Source organism: Marmota marmota, unplaced genomic scaffold (assembly GCF_001458135.2).
Source record: "Marmota marmota marmota unplaced genomic scaffold, marMar, whole genome shotgun sequence".
Taxonomy (NCBI): domain Eukaryota; kingdom Metazoa; phylum Chordata; class Mammalia; order Rodentia; family Sciuridae; genus Marmota; species Marmota marmota.
Window position 1 is genome coordinate 8,252,532 of NW_026000223.1, and position 14,586 is coordinate 8,267,117.

Below are 14,586 nucleotides of genomic sequence, written 5' to 3' on the forward strand. Positions count from 1 at the left end.
CCCCCCCCCCCCCCGAAAAAAGAAAAGAAAAGAAAGAAACTGGGGGGCATCCAAGATGTGAAGGACGTAGACATGAGTTTCACATCTAGGGAAGACTTTCTGCCACGCTGTTTCATTGCCTTGGTATTTAGACACCCCTGCATATTGATAAGGACAGCCCTTTGGCACTGAGTCCTCCTACTGAAAGTGGTGTCTGCTTTCTGCATGAACATCGGTGCAGAAATCCCTCAAAGCTGGGGTTTGTGAAATCTGCCCTGGAGTCATTTAGCCTTCTGCTTCCTTTTGTTGATGCAAAACCAACATCTCACCTTTGTCATCTCTGAAATATGCAAAGAAAAATCTATTTGTGAAAGCTTAGATGGTCTTATTTAAAAAGTAACTATAGCCCTGTTACCAATTACAAGGCAAAGGAACAGTAATCTCTTTGTCTTTACAAGTGTGGTACATTGTTCTTTGGATATTTAAAAAAGAAAAAATCCTTTCAAACTTAAGATAGAATTTTTAACAAAGCAGGCAGTAAAAATAATGTGTGACCCATTCCAAAAATTAGCACATATGTTTGAACAAAACAGTCTGAACACTAGGGAAGGAGGTGCAGGGAGAAGGTCTATACAGACAAAACCAAGTTCCTCCAGCTATTGCTGGACACAGTTCAGAGTGGTGGGACGTTAACCCCAAAATGGAAATTTCCCACGAATCCCCTTTCACTTAATAGGCAAAAAACAAACCCATGCAAGTGTTATAAAGCACTCTTTTGTCTTAATCTTACACCCTGAAAGTGGTGATATGCACTATGTTCAGTACGTGTCCGTTTTCCTACTTCTCTTGTAAAACTGTTGCATGAGCCAGCTTCAACAATGAATTGTGCCTCGTGGAGAACCTCTATAGATCTTAAAAAAAAAAAAAAAAGTGTTTCTTTAGCAGTGTATTGCTCATGTGGGTGCAATCTTTAGCCCCAGGGAAGTTGATAATGTCTTTTAAAACCAGAGTCATGTTTTACCAATATGCATTTATCATAATTGGTGCTTAGGCTATATTTCAAAGCCTATTGTCTTAACATTTTGTACAAAAAAAAAAAAAAACAACAAAACAAATTATTTGTGGTTGGAGAAGTGGCTTGACAATCATTTGGGCTTTGAAAGTAGTGACTGTGGTTTAATGTGAATGCTGTACCAGGAGTCACAATATTGGGTACAAGTGTCTCCAGTGGTATGACCACTTTTTTCTCTAGTCCTCTACTACGAGGGGAGTTGATTTTGCATTTTGCAGAAAGAAACAGTGCAAACCCTTTACTGCTGTGTTTTGCTGACATTCATGTTTACTTGTTTTAAATTGATCTGTTTTAAGTATGAAAAGCTTATAGTAGTCTCCATTATAAATCCATAGTCATTTTTTTTCTTTTTAAAATATTTTTGCAGTGCTGGGGATTGAACCCAGAGCCTCACATATCCTAGGCAAGTGCCCTACTGCCAAGCTACATTCCCAGCCCTATAATCATCTGTTTAAGCTATTATGTATTTTAAAAGCACACTCTGCTGTGTTAAAACAGAGGTAACGACAGTCCTTCCCTAGCACACTAGTAGAAAAAAAATCTTGAAAACTAGACCCCAGTGAATGAAGGTGCTGCATGAAAGAGCCCTTGCTAAGTAATATTTGTCACTGACCTCAGTCATGACCATTACAAGGAAATGGCTGCCATTCTATAATAGATGGATACTCTCAAACAAGACTCAAAATATATCATTACAACTGGCAGATGAAGAGAATATACTAGACAGAGTGAAGTATATTTATTTTTCTTTAAACATAAGCCAAAAATTAAAAAAAAAAAAAAGCGTTTAGAACTCTGGAGAGTAAGAATATACTCTAGAATTTGCTTCGGCATGTATGAGGACCAAATTACTTGTTAGACAGTCAATTTTAAAAACCGGGTTATGAAAGCGAAAGTGGGAAATGGAAGTTAGCTTCTGGCTTAGGTTTGGGAATATTAAGTGATCTTGCTGAGACTGAATCCAGAGCCATTTCTTCAGTTTCTGACTTTGCCAAAGTGTAGATGACTTTTATCTAGCAGTATTTTGAAAGAAAACGGACTGAACGGTTTACTATGTAGTGTAGATAGTTGGTCACATCAGACCTCCTGGGATTTACTCTAGTTAGGTGAGCTACTTGAAGCCGGTGATTTACCTAAACCTTTTTTGTTCTGTAAAACTGCTCTGGAAATATTGAGAGGCCCCGTGTTCTCACATGGTTTCTAGCTTCTTCAGATGCAGCCCAAATTAGGAAGTGCAGAAGCATATGACAGTGAAAAACAGGATTGAGCAGACTTCCAGAAGTTATGGGATCTGAGGGGAGATTCGCCTGTAGTTCTGGAGAATAGCTCAAGTTAAATCTTCTTTCCAGCCAATGGCCCTTCCTACTTATCCACACTTGGCACAACCCCCCGGCACATACTTAGATATCTTTTAAATAGCCCTAAATTAGTTCTAATTATAAATAGGGAGAATAAACTGCCCCAAATGTTCTTAAACTGACTGAGCAGCCAAGTTAAAGCACTCACCCTCAGAAAAGGTAAAAAAAAATATGGCAGCTCTGTGCCTCATGAAGGGGTTGGGGGATTTTTGTTTGTTTGTTTGTGTGTGTATTTGCTTGCTTCAGGTTTTTTTTTTTTTTTTAAGAATAAGCATTGGTACACTGGGTTGGAAGTGACTCAGCATATCCTTTTTTATTGTAGTAAGCATTCTGAAGCACCCCCTTTTTACTTCCTTTTGGTTTTTCATTACAGTTGGTAGCCATCTCATTAACTGTTTATGACTGTTGTCTCCTTGTGGTTGTATAACTGTGTGAGCTTGCTCACAGACTTTTTTATCCTGTTTTTAGGAAGAGAGAAACCAGGTCTTGAAAGATTAAAATGACTTAAGCAAGGGATTTTAAAATAAAGCTGTATATATTCTGAAGAATTTTAAAAGCTAACAAATTATTATTTGCTTATTGAAGAACAAATATAGTCTGGGAATCCCAGAATGTCAAGCCAAAGCTTAGTCTAAAAAGTCATCTTCTTTCAAAGATTTTAATAAAGAATTTTTTGAGGAGACCTCTGTCCAAAATGGTTTGACTGGCCTCTAGATTCCAGTTATTTTTTTTTAAATATTGTACGGGCTGGGGATGAGCTCGGTGGTAGAGTGCTTGCCTACTAACTCTAGTGGTAGAGTTCCAGCCCCAGCCCTGGGGGCAGGGGTGGAGGAGAACAAATTGCCTCTCAATCCTTGAGTCTCCTATACAGGAAAAGTGAAAGAGTTGATATAATAGACTCTTTTCTCCAAGGATCTCCTCTAGAAGGTCATATATCCAGCAGCATTCTCCAGTGAAGACCCACTCCCCAGCACCAAACTTGAATCTGGAGACTAAAGATTGCACTTTCGTAGTTTTTTGTCCAAATGCAATCCCATTTCTGTGCCTCTTAGCATGCAGTTAGATTTGGACAAACAAGATTCCTAAGGAATGACTTTATTAACTATAATATGGTTACAGCTATTATATAAATATATATATATATTCTGGTTATAGTTCTAATATGGAGATATTGTGTGTGATGCTGGCCTGTGGCAGTCTGTATAATGCTTCATCTTGTACAGAGGAGGCCAGGCTTGAAGCTGAGGTGTGGCCTGAACCTTCCCTGTGTCGACTTTTTACTTTCCAACTGTCAGGATGCTACTTTCTCCCTCCCTCTGCCTTTTAGTGGTATCTGGAATATACTCCAAAGAGTATTTCCTAGTCACATCATTAATTGATACTCTATGAATAACTTTCAAATGGACATAAAAAATTTGAACTCTGAAGCCACGCCCAGTACAGATACAGGGCAGTGTGTAGGTTACCACACCCGCAGCCTCAGCCTCAGCCTGGGTCCTTCCCAGCTACTGGGACAGGATCCAGGCTTTTTTTAAACCTCAGAGGTAGCAGTAAACTTTTTAGTATTGCTGTTAGCAAGTGTGTGTTTGCCAATAGATATCCATTGTACTAATGTGCCAACAAGTAAATGTTTATTGCACATCTGCTTCCACTGTGTCCCCATGGGCTCCCCAAAGAGTGTGAGGGGCCCCTCACCTGCAAGGGTGAGTGCTGCATTGACTACTGCTATCAGGATTGTGTTGTGTGGAATAATCATCTGCATAAATTTTATATACATAGTAATTTCCCTTTTTATATGTCAGGTAAATATTTGTAAAAGTTATACTCACACAAATGAAATTATTATAATGATTACTAATATATTTTTTCCATGTTTCATTGCCTGAATAAAAACTGTTTATCACTGTTAGATCTGGGTGTGTGTGTGGTGGTGTTGTTTCTAGTTATAATTCATTTTATCCCCAAGTGTGAAAATTTACAGCAGCTTTGCTTATTTTTATGAGTTCCATATTTCAGTCTAAAAATAGGAAAGATGACATTTTTCCCTACACTCACTTTTGAGGTTTTATGCATTTGGCTGAGTGTGTAATTAAAAACAAAACAAACTTTGGGATTCAGACCTTGCCATGTAAATATCCATGACTTTGCATCTGTGCAAACAGTTTTTAGCTGGGTGGGTGATTCTTGTTTTTGCTTCAAGACTGTCTTACTCTGAGTATTTTTCAAGTCCTAAGAAGCTAAGTCACCTCAAGCTTGCTGACTTGTTGAAGGGCACAGGATGAGCCAGAGCTGTGTCGACATTACAGCCCACAGAAAATAGTTGAAGTTTTTTTGTTTCTTCTAGGTTAATACCAGGAAAAACTTTTTAAATACTAGCCAGGCCAACTCTCCCCTCAAGGGGAGCAGACAGGAAATTTCATGGGTTGTATTACTGGAAAAGATAGAGTCAAAGCTCCATTTGAAGACTAGGTAAGGATCCCCTAAGGAAACAAGAGCCCTATCACAATCTTACCATTTGACCATCCTAAGACATTGCAGTCAATAAAGTTCCTCAAAGGAATGTTTCACTTCAGTGTGTTCCTGAACTGCAAAGAGAACCCTATAAAAATCACAGGAATAATCTCCTTTTCTGAGAATTATTGAGAAAAATAAGATGGAACTTATCCTCTACTCTTCTAAAAGAGCTTTATTCTTGCATAACTTAAGACCACCAGTGTTTTTGTTTTGTTTTGTTTTGTTTTGTTTTTAGTGGTACTGGGAGTGAACTCGGGGCCTTGCCCATGGCAGGTAAGTGCACTACCACTGACCTACATCTACCCAGGCCTTTTTATTTTGAGGCAAGTTCTTGTTAAGTTGCTGAGGGTCTCACTGAGTTGCCCAGGTTGATCTCAAACTTAATCCTCCTGCCTCAGTCTTCTGAGTAGCTGGGATTACAGGTACACACCACCAAGTCCAACACACCAATGTTTTTTTGGCTTTTTTTTTTTTGTGTGTGTGTGGGGGGGTTATTTGTTTTTTCCACACAGGATCATCTTAGCAATCAATTTTCTCTTTTTTTTCCAGATCTGCTAGAGACGGAAGCCAGGGTCTAAGACATGTTCAGCAAGTGCTCTACACTGAGTTACATCCCCGGTGGCCACATTTTTATGAAACTATGACAGCAAATACCAGAAGTCATTGCACAAGTTAAGGATAAATATTGTTTGTGAGATTAGCTTCAGATACAAATTTATGGGTAGTTAGGTCATGATAAAAACGTTTCTCATGGGGCTGGGATTGTGGCTCAGCGGTAGAGCGCTTGTCTAGCATGTGTGAGGCCCTGGGTTCGATCCCCAGCACCACATAAAAATAAATCAACAAAATAAAAGTATTATATCCAACTACTTCTAAAAAAATAAATATTTTTTTTAAAGTTTCTCATTATGGCAAAGTAGGCAAAATATGAAAAAAACACATAGGCAATTTAAGTTCATTCACAGTAGCAACTGCAATCCAGAGAGAGGAGTGATATGACCAAGGCTGTATGTTACCAAGCCCTGTGGTTTTTACTCAAAATAGGCTAAATACTAATAGACACTTATTCTTTTTTTTAAGCTCTTGAAATTCAAGTCCTCCCAGGTTTGTATGGATTTATATCATTTTGTAAGTTTCTAGGCATATAAGAACCAATCAATCCCAAATGTGGTTTAACTATATTTGTTCACCAAATACTGCTGCATTTGCAGTTTAAAATGAAACATGAAAAAAAAAAATCACTTTTTCATGTTTGATTGAAACTTCATTTAAATATAAATGATATGCTAATTAAAACTATTTTTTCCCAAAAGAAAGCCATTCCTTGTCTACATTTCTTAACTCAGTCATTATGTGTTATTTTACCTAAGGTGTATTCCTAAAGGTGGGAACAGTGGTGCTTCTGATCTACGAGATAAGTCTAACCCCCAGTATGGGACAAGAAGGCATGGAATTGTTCAGACAGTGCTGAACATGTCTAGAAGGGAAAACTTAACAGAAAGAATGTTCACAAGGGGTAAATACTAGGCTATTGTGAACAACACAGATTGGGTTCTACCTAGGATCAGACCACAGCTTCTCAGTTACTTATCTCCAAGGGCTTCAGTTTTTTAAAATTCTGGCCTAATAGTTTGTACCTCAGAAGATGATTGTGAAGACTCCAGCAGGAACGTTAGCATAGTGCCTGGCCCTCAGGTCCTCGGTAAACAATTATCACCATCTAAAACCTAGAGTCTAAGAAATTTTCAGAGGCTGGATGGTAGAGTCTATGCCTAGCATGTGAGAAACCCTGGTTTCATCCCCAGCACCTCATAATAAATAAAATAAATTCTAATGATGGCTTCCTTGTAAAGCTGAATGATTTTATTGGTTTTCTTCGGCATACCAAAATTACAAAGCTTTGGAAATTTAAAGTTACCTAACTTTGTTCTTTTATCTGTGAGTAGCAAGAAGGGAAGGAATTGAAAATTAACTGAGGATAAGAAGAGGTCCCAGGGCTGGGGTTGTGCTCAGTGGTAGAGCACTCGCCTAGCACATGCGAGGCCCTGGATTCGATCCTCAGCACCACATAAAAATAAAATATTGAAAATATTGTGTCCAACTACAATTTAAATAAATAAATAAAAGAGGAGGTCCCAAAGTTGGGGCAATTGAGTTATAACGTGGGAAATGGAAATTCCTGTTTGTGTGTTACCGCCTACCTCAAGACTGCCCAGGCCTATGCCAGCTATAAAATACCAGATTTCTATTATCTCTTTTTCTTTTGCCAAAATGTACAATTCTTTGAAGTTCTATTCCTATGGAAACAAATGTTCAAGAACAGATATACCTCAGCTAACAGAAATTTATTTTTTATCCAATTTAAATGAAAGGGTAACTGATATTTGAGTTTTGTGTGTGCCAAGTTTCCTAACAAATATGGCACATCACCTATTCCATGTAAGTAGGATTGTTTTTTTAACTGATGGGGGAAATGAGGCTAACACACTTATAACATCAGTTGGCTAGGAAAGTGGCACTAGCATTTGAACTCAGATTTCTCTGATTTCAATTCCCATTCTCCTTAAGACTGCTCTCTGGAATATAGTAGCTAACAATACAGAGGACTTCTTATTCACTAAGTGAATTGTCTTGCCCTTTCTTCATCTCATGTAGGAATAATTCAATGGATAGCAGAGAAGACTTTGCCTGATCATATCACCAAAGTTCAGAAGTATGAAAATATGAACCCTAGTCAAAACTGCATAATCAATTGCAATTCTGAAACAGCAGTGTTCAGGGAAAAGAAACTCCAACTCTCCTTTTTTTCAGGGAGCCCTGTCTGATGGGAAGAGCTTTGCATAGAAGTTTGAGACGTGGATTGTGGTCCTAGTTTTTGTCAGCTGCATGGGATTTGGGGTTGAGAACACCAGAGGAAACCTTCCTGCAATTTTGTGATTTTACAAGTTCCCCTCTATGTGTGTGTGCCAGACAAAAGATTCCCCAATTTCTTCCATTTAAAGTCATTAAAATACCTGCTTGGGATGTGTCGACAATAGTGGGTTTCTCATAGCTGGCCAGTGTGCAGAAATTTTCCCCATGTTTGCTTTGGCTACAGCATTCAGAAAGGTGAAGTCACCAGCCCACAACACAATAAGAGAAAAAGCCTGGGCTCAAATCCCAAATCAACATCCAAGACTCTGCTCTCGTTTTCTCTGGCAGCCTGCTCCTCTCTGGACCACAGTTTTTGTACCCTAGATGAAGAAATTGGCTATGTTCTTGAAGTCCTCTCCCAAGGGTGAGAGTGTCATCATGGCTGCTGTACCCAGCCAGTGTCCCTATGATTCAAGCATACACACTCTAAGTTCTCTGGAAAAGGCCCACAGACTCAGTAGTTGAGTTACACCCACTGTGAGTTGACTAACCTGTATTTTCTGCTTTTCTGAGAATAAATCAAAATGTGTTGAGTTCTTAGGATGTGCAAACTCAATCACAAATATTCAACTATGAGACATCATGTATAGACTTAGGTATTTTTCTTCTAGACATTAAAATGACACAATTACCTGGTGAATGCAGGCATAATCCCAATATTTTACTAGCATATTAAGGGTCCAAGCCCTGGCCAGGCGTGGCAGCACATGCCTGTAATCCCAGAATCTCAGAAGGCTGAAGCAGGAGGATTGCAGGTTCAAAGCCAGCCTCAGCAACTCAGGGAGGCCCTAAGCAACATAGTGAGACCCTGTCCCAAAATAAAAAAGAGGCTGGGGATGTGGCTCAGTGGTTAAGTGCCCCTGGGGTTCAATCCCTGGTACCAAAAGAAAGAAAAAAAAAGAGTCCAGGCCCTCATGGTGGTGTACAATAATCAGTGTGTCTTCTATTTCTCTGAAAGGTTGGCTCCTGCTACAATTTGTTTATGAAGTCCTGACTTTTCCAGACCTGTTTTTTATTTATCAGTTGATTTTTATCACTTCACCATTTATCAGCAAGAAAATATGACATCTAAAATGTGATTTTACTTCCTACATCAGCTTCCAGTGCAAATGTGCATGAATGTTCACTGGAGGGCTTCACTCCCAAAGTCTTGCAGTCTTCAGGGCCATGCCTTTCAAACGGGAAGACAAACCCTGTTAAGAGACTGAATGAGAAGAGAACACAAAAGGATGAATGCTTGTTGTTCAAGCCCATGGTGAAGGTGAGTACTGTTTTAGGAACATTTGATTATACTTACATGTATATATGTGTGTACTGGGTTTCAATTTTGAATGCCTTGGGTTGGGGGCCTGAAAAGTTTAGAACTATTTTAAAGGCTGGAGATGTAGCTCAGTGGTGGAGTACTTGCAGGAAGCCCTGGGGTCAACCCCTGTATAGAGGTATGGGTATAGGATAGGGAGGTACACAAAATTATTTTGAGAAACTTAAATGTCATTATGTCACGAGGGGAGGGATGCTATTGGATTGGCCCAGGGTTTTAAAAAAATAACTTGTGATTGCAGTATCTAAGTATTTAATATGGTTCTGGGGATTAAACCTGAGACTACCTGTATGGTGAACGTGTGCTTACACCTAACTACAAACCTCCCTGTTTTTAAAAGTCAACTATACAGTTAGAACATGTTGTCACTGATGAACAGCGTTTATGATAACTTGAAGAAATTAAGACTTTAGGAATATGAAGCTGACATCAGAAAATGGCATAAAAATTCCTTTGCAATCCTTGACTGTATTGGAGAGAAAAAAGAGTAAGTTAGGAGGGGGCACTTACAGGATAAAAGCATGTGGGCCTATTCTAAAAAAGAAAATCTATTTTTAAAAAAGAAGAAAAGCAAAATTTTTCTTTCCTCCTCCCATCCCCAACATACCAACCTCCCTCCTCCTTGTGGCCACAGAGGATGGCCTATGAAGATTCAGAACCCCATTCTGTTTTGCCCCCATTGCCAAAACCTAACCTGCCATGCAACTAAAATAAAATGAAACCAGGCTAGGGTTGTGGCTTAGCAGTACAGCGCTCACCTACCACGTTCAAGGTGTTGGGTTCGATCCTCACACCAAATAAACATAAATGAATAAAATTTAAAAAATGAAACTTTGGGGCTGCAGCTCCAAGGTAGAGCACTTGCCGAACAAGCCTGAGGCCCTGGGTTTCATCTGCAGCACCACAAAAAAGAAAAAAATAAATAAACTTCCTCTGTTAGAAATAAGATTTTTCCTTAATTACAAGTTCTTGTATGCAACTCTCTTGGCACAGTTCAATTCAAAATGATAAATATGTGTATAAGCTATAAACAAGATCTTTTATTTAAATCCTAACTAGATTGGGGTAATTTTATGTTTTCCACCAATGTCACTTCAATTCAGTAACCACAAGTAATTAATACTCATGTGTTAGTTAAACCACCGAGTGACTGAGTTATGAGTTTACCACATATTTTCAGAAATGTGATAAAATTTAAAGTTGCATCCAAGGCTTTGAATTAAGAAAATGAGTTTCAGGAAACAAGATCATTCATCACAATGTCACATAGATAGAAATCAGAATTCCAGAGGTCTGGTAAAACGATGATCCTACTGGAATATTTGTTGAAATACCTCTGGCTTCTCTAAACATTTTTAAATTATTTTAGGATAAGATTATATTTACAGAAGAGTTGCAAAGAAATCTTTCCTTCTTTTATTGCTAGCCCTCAACATTTACCCTTTCACATCTTGTCCCACTGGTTTGGGGTTCTTTGCAAAAAACATTTGCCAGCCCCTGTTCTAATTCATTCATTATTTGGGCTTTAGGTCTAGCTCAGTGGTATACAAAGCATCCACAGGTGCTGAGCCAGTGTAGGCACTGGTGGAAGAAACTGCCATTGTCTGTGTCTCTCCCCTTTTTCCTGTCCCCTACGTCTCCCTCTTACTTTTTTTTTTAATTTTTTAGTTGTAGATGGACAATATCTTTATTTATTTATCTTTATGTGGTGCTGAGGCTCAAACCTAGTGCCTCACATATGCTAGGCGAGCGCTTTACCACAGAGCCACAACCCCAGCCCCTACATCTCCTTGTTTTGTTCAAACATTTGTACTTATATGGCACAAGAATGGACTATGAACTCTTGGTCCTTACTTTAATGATGATAATTAAACTCAGTGGTAGATGACTACCACTTCCTAGTGCACATGAGGCTCTGAGTTCAATCCCCAACACTGCCAAAAGAATTACTGTGCTTATAGCAAAGTGGGCAATGGGCAATCTCTTTTTCAATAAGAAATATTTAGTAACTTTTAAAAAATTAGAAAGAATAGCCAAGTGCTGTGGCACACACCTGAAATCCCAGCAGCTCAGGAGCCTGAGGCAGGAGGATTGGGAGTTCAAAGCCAGCCTCAGCAACTTAGCGAGGCCCTAAGCAACTCAATGAGGCCCTAAGCAACTCAGTGAGAGCCTGTCTCTAAATAAAATACAAAAAAGGCTGGGATGTGGCTCAGGTTAAGTTACCCTGAGCTGAATCCCCAGTACTGAAAAATAAATAAATAAATAATAGTTAGAAGGAATAAATCAATATGAGTTAGTTTTCCCTAAAAGAAAGCAAGCCCTCCTTTGCATATTCTGTGAAAAGACCCCAAATCAAGCTCAGATGAGAGCTAGGATCAGGGCCAGAACTTGCTCTCTGGGGCCCCGGGACAGTCTATTTCATTTTGTCTACCTCTTTCCTAGACACCTGTGAAATACCAGGAGTTTGGAACAACTCTATGACTCTATGTTCTCTTTAAAACTGCTCAAGTGTTTGCATATTCTAACATTTTAAATTTACTGTTAAAACTTGAGCTCTTTTCCAATTTCTTCTCAGGTTTCTCTCATATTCCAGTCATATTCTCCTAACATAGCTATTCTCCTGATTTATTTGGATATAGTCCTATATTGAAGAACGATTCTTTTTTATGGGATTCTTATTTGAAAGTCTACCATCCAAATTGACATTTGGTTGAGCCCTCTATGAAATTAGATCATAGGCACAATGAATAAACAAAAAAAAGAATAGAATTATGATGCCCTAAGCAAAAATATAGTTGTACCTTTGTATGCATAACTTTGTAAGTCAATGTTCATGTTCATGGACACATGATCCTCAGAATCCACTTGGCTGCAGGCAAATGCTTTTGGGCTATTTGGGAGACAACATGAGTGAGGGGGAGGGAGGCATGTGTATCAGGAGGAAACTTAGGTAGCATCTGTACATCTGTAGATTCCAATTGGGTGCATTTCATTTCTGTAAGTGGATCAAATTCTGAGCCTATCTGTGCCTTTGGACATTGCTCTGCCTTTTTTTTTTTTTTTAATTCTGGAAAAATCCTAGCTCTGGTCTCTATATAATCAATGCCAATAATTTAATAGTCTGACAGTTTTCCTACTTTGTCTGTAAAAGTAGTATCTTACAATGTAAGGCTAGTCCCTTTTATTTTTAATTTTTTTTGATCAGCAACTATTATTTGAGTTTATTTATAGTTCTTTTTTTTTCTAGAAAAGATTTAAGGCAGTTTGTAGGCATATGAAACACTCATGTCACTTAAGATTTCAGATAAAAGTGATTATGACAAAAGACTTGGTTGATGCTTTGGGGACTAGTCATTGCCACCCCACCCACACGAAGGGCATGACCAAGCCATCATCCTGTCATCACTATCAATGAGATCGGTCTGAAATGATTTAGCAAATCACTCCCCTGAAGAATCTTTCTTTTGCCTCCATCCATTTGTTACTTAATTTAACAAACATTATTTGAATGCCTTTTATGTTAGAAGGGCCAGATTTAAAGTTGCATGAATAAGGTATAATTCTTGCCCTTGACATATCCATTATCTAATTGAGGGAATCAGCAAACTACAGACCAGAACCAAATCCAGCTCACTTCCTGTTTTTATATGATCCTCAAGCTAAGAATGGGATTTGCAATTTTAAATGCACCCACCCCCCAAAGAAGCATAATGTTTCATGTCATGTGAAAATTATATTAAATTCAAATTCAATGTCCTTGGAATAAACTTTTATTGTAACACAGCCATGCTCATTCATTTACACTACAGTAGCAGAATTGACAGTGGCAAGAGGGACCATAGGGCCCAGCACATCTATTTGGTTTACTATCTGGTACTTTGCAAAAAAATTCCCCAGCCCCTGTTCTAATTCACTCATTATTTGGGCTGGAGGTCTAGCTCAGTGGTAGAGTCCTTGCCTAACATGTATGAGGCTCTGGATTCTATTGCCAGCACCATAAGAAAGAAAAATTATCACTTAAAAATGATTCATTGACTATCTACAATATTGTTTGTGGGTGGTTTCTTGGTGTTTAGTTCTACTGTTCTCAGTGCTGGAATTATGAAGTTCCTACCCTAATTGAGCTTATACTGAAGGACAATAAAAGATGGAGATAACACAGATGGGTGAGCTAATATGAGCACCCTTGAAGCTTTCTTGGCCTATTTCAAAGTCTCACATTTTTTTTTCTGACTAGGTGCTAATACACTGTATCCATAAAAAGTGTGTGTGTGTGTGTGTGTGTGTGTGTGTGTGTGAAAGAGAAAGAGAGAGAGAGAAGATGTCCTTGGAAGATGTCCTTAATGGTATTATGTGTATTTACTTAGGTCTACAGACTTTATAAACAACCTGTATTATCATCCCTATTTTACAGATGAGGAAACCAAACTTAAGCTATCATGTAGCAGAGTCAAGTTGGCACTCAGGCCATCTGTGCTTTGTACATATCATGAATAATCCTCATCTGCACCACATTCTCCCTTAGGCAGAACAGTAAGAATGTATATGCAGTCCCACAGGGCACCCCCTTCTCTTCATTTAAGAAAGCATTGAATGATGCTGTATATATGTTTTTGGCTGAGTTATTACTTATGGATTTCCTTGACTCTCGAAGATACAAGTTGGATTGATTCCGAATCTCCATTCTATGGCTTATGTAATGTTCGATGCCCTCCCTAGATTGCTAATTCTAGGTAGGCTTGTCTTCTTATGGTGGGCTTTCAACCCAGCTTCCTTCCTCCAGTGGGTTCTTATTATTTTGTGTCTAATTGCTATCTCTAATCTCTATACTTGTGTTGACTCAAATATGAACATTAGCATCTTTTTAAGAAAATGTTCACCAAAATAATAAAAAGAATACAAAAATTCCATGGATGTACAACTACTATAAAACAAGTTAAATTCATAGGACTGCAACTTAAATCTGAATATTAGACATGCCTAGTAATATTTAGTACTTACTGTGTGCTTATCATGCTCTAGGCTAGATACTAAATATTTATTGCAAAATAAACCTCTCCATAAGAAATACAGGGAGTCCACATTTTTCAGTACCCCCAAATGCAGGATTGTATTATCATGAGGTTAATGAAATGACTGGGGTAAGCTTGCCCAACTTGCTGGCGAGGCATACCAAAGACCCAGCTCTGCTATCTGATTCCATCCTATGGTTTGGCACCATCCACCTGACCACTCTGACTGAAATACCAGTAGGGCCAGTCTGGTGTTGTGGTGAGCTAGACTTCTGGAATGACAGAGGTGACTTTAAGAAGCTCCTAGTGAGAGGGTTCCAGAGAGATGGTCTGGGAGACTCCTGGAGATGCACAGTGCCTGTCCTGTCTTCTAAGATTGTTTCACACTTTCCTCCACACTTGGTGCATTGTGGCAGG

General features: G+C 38.7%; 2 long non-coding RNA genes across 2 annotated transcripts in view; one reads left to right on the forward strand and one right to left on the reverse strand.

The window, feature by feature from the left end:
- LOC125613202 overlaps nt 1-14,586 on the reverse strand; it is an 83,348-nt gene that overhangs the window by 24,762 nt on the left and 44,000 nt on the right. The window lies entirely within an intron of this gene.
- Nucleotides 7-14,586, forward strand: part of LOC125613201 — a 40,320-nt gene continuing 25,740 nt past the window's right edge. Inside the window, exons 1-2 of the long non-coding RNA XR_007343700.1 lie at nt 7-2,568; nt 8,934-9,097. This is a non-coding gene — a long non-coding RNA (uncharacterized LOC125613201). The remainder of the gene's footprint in view (nt 2,569-8,933; nt 9,098-14,586) is intronic.